This window comes from Oncorhynchus tshawytscha, linkage group LG11 (genome assembly GCF_018296145.1).
Source record: "Oncorhynchus tshawytscha isolate Ot180627B linkage group LG11, Otsh_v2.0, whole genome shotgun sequence".
Classification (NCBI taxonomy): Eukaryota; Metazoa; Chordata; class Actinopteri; order Salmoniformes; family Salmonidae; genus Oncorhynchus; species Oncorhynchus tshawytscha.
In genome coordinates, this window is record NC_056439.1 from 43,124,094 (window position 1) to 43,134,801 (window position 10,708).

General features: G+C 40.8%; 1 protein-coding gene across 8 annotated transcripts in view; it reads right to left on the reverse strand.

Annotated features, from left to right (window-relative positions):
* Nucleotides 1–8,916, reverse strand: part of LOC112262029 (probable E3 ubiquitin-protein ligase RNF144A-A) — a 90,926-nt gene extending 82,010 nt beyond the window's left edge. For 4 of the 8 annotated variants that reach the window (XR_002955269.2, XM_024437700.2, XM_024437694.2 and 1 more), the window contains exon 1: nt 8,801–8,916. The gene's annotated coding sequence lies outside the window, so the exon portion shown is untranslated. Of the gene's footprint in view, nt 1–7,873; nt 7,963–8,142; nt 8,324–8,372; nt 8,530–8,800 lie in introns of those variants that run through there. The other 4 variants (XM_024437695.2, XM_024437697.2, XM_024437698.2 and 1 more) reach the window with 4 other exon arrangements.
* Nucleotides 8,917–10,708: the final 1,792 nt, after the last annotated feature.

Below are 10,708 nucleotides of genomic sequence, written 5' to 3' on the forward strand. Positions count from 1 at the left end.
CCACCCGATGTTACAGGAAGGCCATAAAGATCATCAAGGACAACAACCACCCGAGCCACTGCCTGTTCACCCCGCTATCATCCAGAAGGCGAGGTCAGTACAGGTGCATCAAAGCTGGGACCGAGAGACTGAAAAACAGCTTCTATCTCAAGGCCATCAGACTGTTAAACAGCCACCACTAACATTGAGTGGCTGCTGCCAACACACTGACTCAACTCCAGCCACTTTAATAATGGGAATTGATGGGAAATGTAAAATATATCACTAGCCACTTTAAACAATGCTACCTAATATAATGTTTACATACCCTACATTATTCATCTCATATGCATACGTATATACTGTACTCTATATCATCTACTGCATCCTTATGTAATACATGTATCACTAGCCACTTTAACTATGCCACTTTGTTTACATACTCATCTCATATGTATATACTGTACTCGATACAGTCTACTGTGTCTTGCCTATGCTGCTCTGTATCATCACTCATTCATATATCTTTATGTACATATTCTTTATCCCCTTACACTGTGTATAAGACAGTAGTTTTGGAATTGTTAGTTAGATTACTTGTTGGATTATTACTGCATTGTCGGAACTAGAAGCACAAGCATTTCGCTACACTCGCATTAACATCTGCTAACCATGTGTATGTGACAAATAAAAATTGATTTGATTTGATTTTTACTAGCTGGCTAGCTTCTGTTGGGGGTTTCCGGTTCTAAAGTATAGAAAATAGCAGATCCATACCACATTGGGTGAGGCAGGTTGCAGGAGAGTATGTTGAAATTGAGGCTAAAAAAATTCTATAAATATACTAAATATATACACGAAGAAAAAATATCTATACACGGGACACGGCAAGACGTCTGAACTGCTACGTCATCTTGGAAAAAAACAGCCCAAAGGGGGGAGACCAACTCCATATTAATGCCTATGATTTTGGAATGAGATGTTTGACGAGCAGGTGTCCACATACGTTTGGTCATGTAGTGTACCTAGGAAAACACTCACGTCCTGTTTTGTTTGATGCACTGAAAAGTGAGGCCCTAGACTAGAAAGAACCCACTTACGGTAAAGAACCCACTTATGGTAAGGAACACTCAAACGAGTAAGGTATGCGACTTAGCATGTCAAAAAGGAGAGACAAAACACCATGGGGACTGGCTTAATAGGAAGCGAGTTTGGGCTTTAAGACCAGTTAATGACTAATGCATGCACTTAAAGCATTTTCACCCTTTTCTTCAGTGAAATTACATAAGTGTACAGTATGCTGCTCACTACAGGTTCGCTGAACCCCTTAATGGGTCTTTATCATTACCCAGCCTACAGAGCTGCAGGCCTATGACCTTTTGCCTCAAATCACAAGAATCAAAGCCTATATGGCTATTATGTTCTAAAGGTCTGGGTTTATAGTTCTACTGATCATACGTGTAAAGCGTGTATCCATTTTAAGAGGTACTATTACTTTACACTATACTGCTGCAATGTTTGTCAGGCCAGCCCGAGGCTTATTGACAGAGATTAATGTTTAACCTTTGCAGAGCACAATTTGATCAGGGATTAAACATACTATCGATGTGCTATAGAGTTAGGCCTGGAGGGTGTTCATGGCACTGCACACTATGTTCTCTATTTAAAACACAAACCTAGAGATGCTAGTCTTTTGTGGATCATGGTACATTGACTGCATTCATTGCATGAGTCTTGCTTGACTTCACAAAGGCTAACCTGTCTGACGAGCAAGCTACAGCCGAGGGAGCCGTGCACTCCAAAATGCCAAGCAAGCTCTGTGAGCGAGGAGCGAGCGAGGGGCGAGCTCTGTGAGCGAGGGGCGAGCGAGGAGTGAGCTCTGTGAGCAAGCTCTGTCGAAAAAAGTAATTACAGTACAATACCATTAGGGATGCCTCGAAATACTGTTATGATTGTTGGGCTGGATGCTGGCCATTAGGCAAAGCGTCCCTCGGAGCAATAAACATTTCAGGAACCATTCAAACACTCAATCATTTGTTTCCCGACTCGCGCCACGATCCCCACCACTTGGACCCGGCAGTCTGCTGAATGCGAATGACACTGAAAACGATTAGGTAACCTAACCTCATACAACTTGAACAAACAATTTTAACCCCACCACAGAGTCATATAATGGCAAATTATTATAACATCTAGCCAGGAGTGACAATAGATTTTCTCCACATTTCCAATGCAGCAAAACGCAGACTTTGAGAGTGACACACGCATCCCTGAGAAGCTAGCCTAACTGGATTTAAAAGGTAATGAGTAGGCATTCATTAACGGGGTAAGTGCTTCTGTTTAAACTGAATGGGTGTTACATTTCTGGCATGGTCATGCAGTCACAAGCAGCCTGAGCTACTTACATGAGTAACTTGTCATGTTTAACAAGTTCAATGGCGCTAGACAGATTCATCGCATTCTAATGCCTTGTTCACACTGCAGGCCTTAATGGTCAAATCAGTTTGGGAATAGTGACTGTCCAAACAGCAAGTTAGAAGTGACCAAGTCGTTCAGACAGCAGTCATTTTGCTGATCTGGCTACGCTAGTTGTCATAGTAACGATAGGTGTGTGTACAGTGGTGTAGGTTGATTGGTGGTGGTGCTCATGCTTCCTATCACTCAGAAGTTATGTAGCAAGCTAAGGAGACAATGCCTGCCATGGACGTTTACCAGTTGCTTTGAATGTTCAAAATCACAATTCCTTTTTGGCAAGCCACAACAATCTAGCTAGCTGTTTGGCTTTCTAGCACATTCACTCATTTGTAAAAAATAAAAATAATTAAAAAGCTAGTTAGCTACACATGTTCTTGTCAAAACTGTCAGAGTAACAAGAAACAGGATATGCCAAATAACAGTCTAAAACTACTTGAGGGCAAATAAATCAGATTTGACCATTCAGACAAGTCACGTGGCCAGGAATCTCATTTGTATCGGATTTCAAACCATCTGCGAATGTGAAATGTTGCTTGCAATATCTGATTCTATGTGCTTTTTGGCTGGTTAGACTGTAGGAAAAAGAACATATTCGAGTCAGATAAAAAAATATATATATTTGAGTCACATCAAACTGCCAAAGTGAGCAAGGCTTAACGGTGTCAAGGCGTGAGCAGTGTTAAGTTACTCCCACCTCCATACTTGTGCGATTACATTGTGATCGAATGTGGCAACCTTAAAAACGACTTAGGGTAGGGCAGTGCATGGCATAAGCTTACCAACAATTTCAACATGCTGGAATTGCCCAGTCATGTATAACATCAACATGGCATATCTTTATAGAACTAGCCTACCAGAGATGGCAAAGTTGGCCCTAATGTTTATTTAGTGACAATGATCAATACATTATGATTGAATAGCCTAAATTTACAGCAGCCAAGAATCCCTTCATTCAATAAAATACCATTAGGAGTAGAGGTCGACCAATTATGATTTTTCAACGCTGAGACCGATTATTGGAGGATCAAAAAAGCCGATACCGATTTAAAAATCGGCAGATTTTTTAAATGTATTTATTTCTTTATTTGTAATAATGACAATTACCACAATACTGAATGAACACATATTTTAACTTAATATAATACAACAATAAAATCAATTTAGCCTCAAATAAATAATGAAACATGTTCAATTTGGTTGAAATAATGCAAAAAAAGTGTTGGAGAAGTAAAAGTGCAATATGTGCCATATAAAAAAAAAAAGCTAACGTTTGAGTTCCTTGCTCAGAACATGAGAACATATGAAAGTTGGTGGTTTCTTTTAAAATGAGACTTCAATATTCCAAGGTAAGAGGTTTTAGGTTGTAGTTAATATCGTATTTATAGGACTATTTCTCTCTATACCATTTGTATTTCATATACCTCTGATTATTGGATGTTCTTATAGGCACTATAGTATTGCCAGTGTAACAGTATAGCTTCCGTCCCTCTCCTCGCCCCTACCTGGGCTCGAACCAGGAACACATCGACAACAGCCACACTCGAAGCAGCGTTACCCATCGCTCCATAAAAGCCGTGGCCCTTGCAGAGCAAGGGGAATAACTACTCCAAGTCTCAGAGCGAGTGACGTTTGAAACGCTATTAGTGCGCACCCCCCTAACTAGCTATTTCACGTCGGTTACACCAGTCATTAGGCTTGAAGTCATAAACAGCGCTGTGCTTGTGAAGAGCTGCTGGCAAAACGCAAAAAAGTGCTGTTTAAATAAATGCATACGATTCTGCTGCTGCCTACCATCGCTCAGTCAGACTGCTCTATCAAATCATAGACTTAATTATAACATAACACACAAAAATATTAGCCTTTGGTCATTAATATGGTTGAATCTGGAAACTACCACTTCGAAAACAAAACGTTTATTATTTCAGTGAAAGACAGAACCGTTCTGCATTTTATCTAACGGGTGGCATCCTTAAGTCTAAATATTCTTGTTACATTGCACAACCTTCAATGTTGTCATAATTACGTACAATTCTGGCAAATAAGTTCACAATGAGCCAGGCGGCCTAAACTGTTGCATATACCCTGACTCTGCGTGCAATGAACGTAAGAGAAGTGACACAATTTCACCTGGTTAATATTGCCTGCTAACCTGGAGTTCTTTTAGCTAAATATGCAGGTTTAAAAATATATACTTCTATGTATTGATTTTAAGAAAGGCATTGGTGTTTATGGTTAGGTACAGTCGTCCAACGATTGTGCTTTTTTCGCAAATGCACTTTTGTTAAGCCATCCCCCAGCGTTGCATCGATTATATGCAACGCAGGACAAGCTAGATAAACAAGTAATATCATCAACCATGTGTAGTTATAACTAGTGATTGATTGATTTTTATAAGATAAGTTTAAAGCTAGCTAGCAACTTACCTTGGGTTCTAATGCATTCGCGTAACAGGCATGCTCCTCGTGGAGTGCAATGAGAGGCAGGTGGTTAGAGCGTTGGACTAGTTAACTGTAAGGTTGCAAGATTGGATCCCCTGAGCTGACAAGGTGAAACTCTGTCGTTATGCCCCTGAACAAAACAGTTAACCCACTGTTCCTAGGCCGTCATTGAAAATAAGAATGTGTTCTTAACGGACTTGCCTAGTTAAATAAAAAGATATTAAAAATATATAATTTATCAAATAAATAGAAATGTATATTAAAACCTGTTGGTATTAGGAGGCAGTATTTTCATTTTTGGTAAAAAAGGTTCCCGTTTTAAACGGGATATTTTGTCAGGACAAGATGCTAGAATATGCATATAATTGACAGCTTTGGATAGAAAACACTAACGTTTCCAAAACTGTAAAGATATTGTCTGTGACTATAACAGAACTGATGTTGCAGGCGAAAGCCTGAGAAAAATCCAATCCGGAAGTGCCCCAGGTTTTGAAAGCACTGCGTTCCAATGAGTCCCTATTCAGCTGTGAATGCACCATCGACGAGCTTACGCTCTCTACGTATTCCCCAAGGTGTCTACAGCATTGTGACGTAGTTTTACACATTTCTATTGAAGAATAGCCGTAGGCGGCCACATTACGTAAGTGGTCACATGGTGGCTCCGAGAGAGATTCTCGCGTAAAATACAGAGGTAGCCATTACTCCAATCGGTCCTACTGAAAAACAAATTGTCCCGACGGATATATTATCGATTAGATATTAGAAAAACACCTTGAGGATTGATTATAAAAAAACGTTTTGCCATGTTTCTGTCGATATTATGGAGCTAATTTGGAATATTTTTCGGCGTTGTGGTGACTGCAATTTCCGGGCGAATTCTCAGCCAAACGTGAAGAACGGAGCTATTTCGCCTACAAAAATAATATTTTGGGAAAAAATGAACTTTGGCTATCTACCTGGAAGTCTCGTGAGTGAAAACATCCGAAGTTCATCAAAGGTAAACGATTTAATTTGATTGCTTTTCTGATTTCCGTGACAAGGTTGCCTGCTGCTAGCAAGGCATAATGCTATGCTAGGCTATCGATAAACTTACACAAATGCTTGTCTAGCTTTGGCTGTAAAGCATATTTTGAAAATCTGAGATGACAGGGTGATTAACAAAAGGCTAAGCTGTGTCTCAATATATTGCAATTGTGATTTTCATGAACAGGAATATTTTCTAGGGATATTTATGTCCGTTGCGTTATGCTAATTAGTTTCAGGCGATGATTACGCTCCCGCATGCGGATTTGGGAGTCACAAAAGGTTAAAAAATTAAAAAATCGGCTAAATCAGAGCCCAAAATTACCGATTTCCAATTGTTATGAAAACTTGAAATCCGATTAAATCGGTCGACCACTAATTAGGAGGTTCCTTTCTCAAATCCAAGCAACTTTTCATTCAATAGCAGTATTAAAAACCACAGCAGTTCATGTTACATGCCAAGCCACGCCCAAAAAAACATAAAATGCTTAGAGGCACATTGCGAAATGCCAAAGTATTTATTACTGAAAAGGGGGATGGTGGTGTTTGACGCCACCACGATACACACTCCTACACCCAGGTACATTCAATGCCTGTTTAAATTAAAATAAATACTCAAGGCTGCAGTCAGTCAGTATTATTCACTGGGGCTTTCTGATGGTACAGGTGGATGTTTGAGCAGGACTCACAGTTCTGAGGGATTGTGGAGTGTAATGTTGATTGTGTTCCCAAGAGGCTGGCAGGTACACTGTGTTCTCAGCCTGCCTCATTACCAGCATATCACATCCATTGAAAAAATGTTCTTCCCCTCATGCAAATCCAGGTCCATTTCCCCTGAGAGTGGCTTGTCACTCTGTGAATTCATTTCAACGCAACCAATTTTCACAGAACAATCTTTTGGCCATGTATAGCTAGAGTAGGATATGTTTTGTTTCCTAATGGGAATAATGCCTGCCTCATCCCTTGAAACTCCATCCCTACTGCATGCCTGTCTGACTGCCTGCAAGGCTCTATTCACCTTTCAAGTGTGAGATCTTCCCAGCACGCTATTACAGCTCACATGTAGTTCAGCGAAACAGAATCAAATTGTACAGTATGGGCAAGATGAGTAAGTGGTGACGCGACAGAGAATGGGTATGTATGCATCACTACATGGGTCCTCAGCTTTGACAGTGACTGTGCAGACATGCTCTTTGTTCATGTCTAGGCCTAAACTTTACCTGGGGGAGGGGGGCTGCTTCAAATGGAAATGCCATGGCAAGGTACCATATGACATTTAAGAGCTCAGAGAGAGAGCAGTCAACCAGTCCAAACCGGTTGAAATTAATATTGAGATGTACTCTTGTATTATATGGTGTCATCTTTTGTTTTGTTGCATGATGAATGTTTTCCTTAATGAATGTCATGGATTCACATTACCTGGAATCATTGATATTCATATGTATAGTATCACTACACAGCGCTTACATTTCCCTTATTCTGGTTGATGACTCACTAGAACAGTAGCCTAGGGGAATAATCAACTCAATGTTTTAGGGTGTCACCTTGCTGTGCATCATATATCCAACATGAACACTAGCAGCCTATCTGACATCAGCACTGCATCAGTCCCATGGTCACTGAAGAGCCACTGTTCTTGAATAATGATAACGTGGTTGCAGTGTCAGCAACACAAATAGCAGAAGTTCATTAAATCAACACTGTTGTACACCTGAGTTGATGAACATATAGTCTTGGCAAAACAATTTGGAGAACTCGGAGTATCAACTAGACATGAAAACGACAAAATGCAAAACAGCTTGCTACTGACAACAGGTAATTCCAGAACTACAGCCAATCATGTTGGCACCCTCCTATAATGCCTCATGTAATTTTCAGTAGGCCTAATATTGTAACAAAAAGCCTACAGTAGGCTGCAACACTATTTTCCTGCACCAAAAAGTGTCACAGCAGCCTACCTGTACAATGTAATGGGTGAGGTTTAGTTCATCTGAAATTGTGACATCTTGCACGCTGGAGGGCAGGGCAGGAGGGCAGCTGTATCAGCCTGTATTTCACAAAGCAAATCCGTTCTAATTGTCCTTCTCAGCTTAAAACAAGATACAACAACGTTATAACAACAGTGTAGACTCGACTGTATGGGAAACGCAGTTAGTGTTAAGGTTCTCAGACAGAACTGTCATGTGAACGACTCGGTGGTGCACATATTGGAAATAAACCAAATTACCTGGCGTTTTGTGACAGCGCCGTGTTCTTGGTTATAAAATAACCCCAGGAGCGATGAAAGCAGAACTTCAGAAGGTTATCAACTGGATAGAATGTAGATGGCTGATTGCTGCTACTCGAGAGGCATTGTGACAGACAGAGTATCGTTATGGGTGTATATTCATTACGCCTATTATGTTGCAAAACGTTTCTTAAAGGGAAGCAAACTGAACGAAACGGGGAGGGACCAACCTGAATTTGTCAACTAGAAACTCTCGTTTCAGTCCGTTTTGCAACTGTTTGGACTAATGATTACACCCGTGGTTACAGATGATTGTTTTTGGTAGTGACTTCTAAACGTATCCGTCCAAAACGAAGAGGCTAAAACATTCGACCATGTATCTATCACCTGGAAATAAACGAAGAGGATATTCAATGCAATATAAATAAGACTACGTGGATAACGAAAGCAGGCGAATTAAAACCACAGCTGACAAGCAGTATCGAATGACCGTTACAGTAACGTTAGCTGCATGAGGAAATCATGAAAATAATGTCTGAGGACTCCTTTGCAACTAAGCAACGTCCCCTTTTACCCGCCTCGAAACCAGTGATTCACAAAACACAAACCGAGCTTACATCTGCATAACATTGTAAATATCCCAAGGTGATGTGCCTACCTTGAAAATGCCTAGCAACTACACGGGGAAAATCAGCTGCTCCGTGCGACGCACTGGAGAGACGCCATTTGTCAGCGAACGTTTTTGTTGAGTTATGCGCCGCCTTCTTCTTATTCTTCTTCTTTAAGGCTTTTTGGCAGTTTACACCCATAATGTGTATTACTGCCTCCTGCTGTACGGGGTACTATGAGTGAACATTCGCTATCAAATGTGCACTTATCAATGGCCTGGTCGGAAAAGAACTATTTATATTATGCAAGTTCAGCAAGGACAAAAGCTAAATTACATTTCATATGAATGCCATTACAGACAAAGCTTTAAGGCAATAGGCCTATTACATGTCTATACAAATGTATCCAGGCATTAACTGTGTTCAATTCCTTTGTAATTAAGGAGATGCATTTCACAATTGTACATTTGTTTATTGACATTATGGCCCAATATCAATAAATGGAAAATGATTGTTTACTGTAGAAAAGCACAAAGTTTGACAGCTTTGCACCACAGGCAAATAAACAGGTCAGAATAGTACTACCAAGAAAGGCGTATGTATTAGCTTTCATTTTCTTCTGTGTTTTCTATGTTGGCTTTACTTGATACATATTCAGCTTCAGTAGCAACATATGTAGGCATATAAGTCTTCTGTATATAAGATGTTTTATCAGGGGACTGACTATTGGCCTATTGACGATCTCCAGATCTAATGAGACAAAGATCGAGATGATGACAATATACTGTAAGAAACATAGAATTTATGTCAGTTCCAAGGGAACCCCTCATCATAGGGCTCCAGGGAACAATCCTTTTTGGAGTGGGGATTGGAGTGAGCCCATTACACATTTACTACACATTTACAGCTACCAACAGGCTCAGAGACCGTTTCTATCTACATGCCATCAGACTGGTAAACATTTGAACTGTACTGACCACCTGCACTGACTCTGCACCTTAGCACACATGTACTCACTCATGCACACACCTATACAGTGCATTTGGAAAGTATTCAGACCCCTTGACATTTTCCACATTTTGTTACGTTAGTCTTATTCTAAAATGGACTACTAACATGGTGGTGGCAGCATTATGCTGTGGAGATGTTGTGTAATCCATTTTAGTTGACAGAGCATGTCAGAGCAAAAACCAAGCTTCCAGGTTGAAGGAATTGTCCGTAGAGATCCGAGACAGGATTGTGTCGAAGCACAGATCTGGGGAAGAGTACCAAAAAATGTCTGCAGCATTGAAGGTCCCCAAGAACACAGTGGCCTCCATCATTCTTAAATGGAAGAAGTTGGAACCACCAAGACTCTTCGTAGAGCTGGCCGCACGGCTAAACTGAGCAATTGGGGGAAAGGACCTTGGTCAGGGAGGTGACCAAGAATCAGATGCTCACTCTAACAGAGTTCCAAAGTTTCTCTGTGGATATGGGAGAACCTTCCAGAAAGACAACCATCTCTGCAGCACTCAACCAATCTGGCCTTTATGGTAGAATGGTCAGATGGACGCCACTCCCCCATAAAAGGCACATAACAGCCAGCTTGGAGTTTGCCAAAAAGCACCTAAACAACATTCTCTGGTCTGATGAAACCAAGATTGAACTCTTTGGCCTGAATGCCAAGTGTCACATCTGGAGGAAACCTGGCACCATCACTACGGTGAAGCGTGGTGGCAGCATCATGCTGTGGGGAAGTTTTTCAGCGGCAGGGACTGGGAAACTAGTCAGGATCGAGGGAAAGATGAACGGAACAAAGTACAGACAGTTCCTTGATGAAAACCTGCTCAGGACCTCAGACTGGGGTCGCTGCTGTTTAAGATGAGGGAGGACGATAATTAATTCCATGAGCGTGGCCTTATTTCTATTACAGCAAATTAGATGTAATTCATATTCCATTCACCCAGCTCAATGTAACA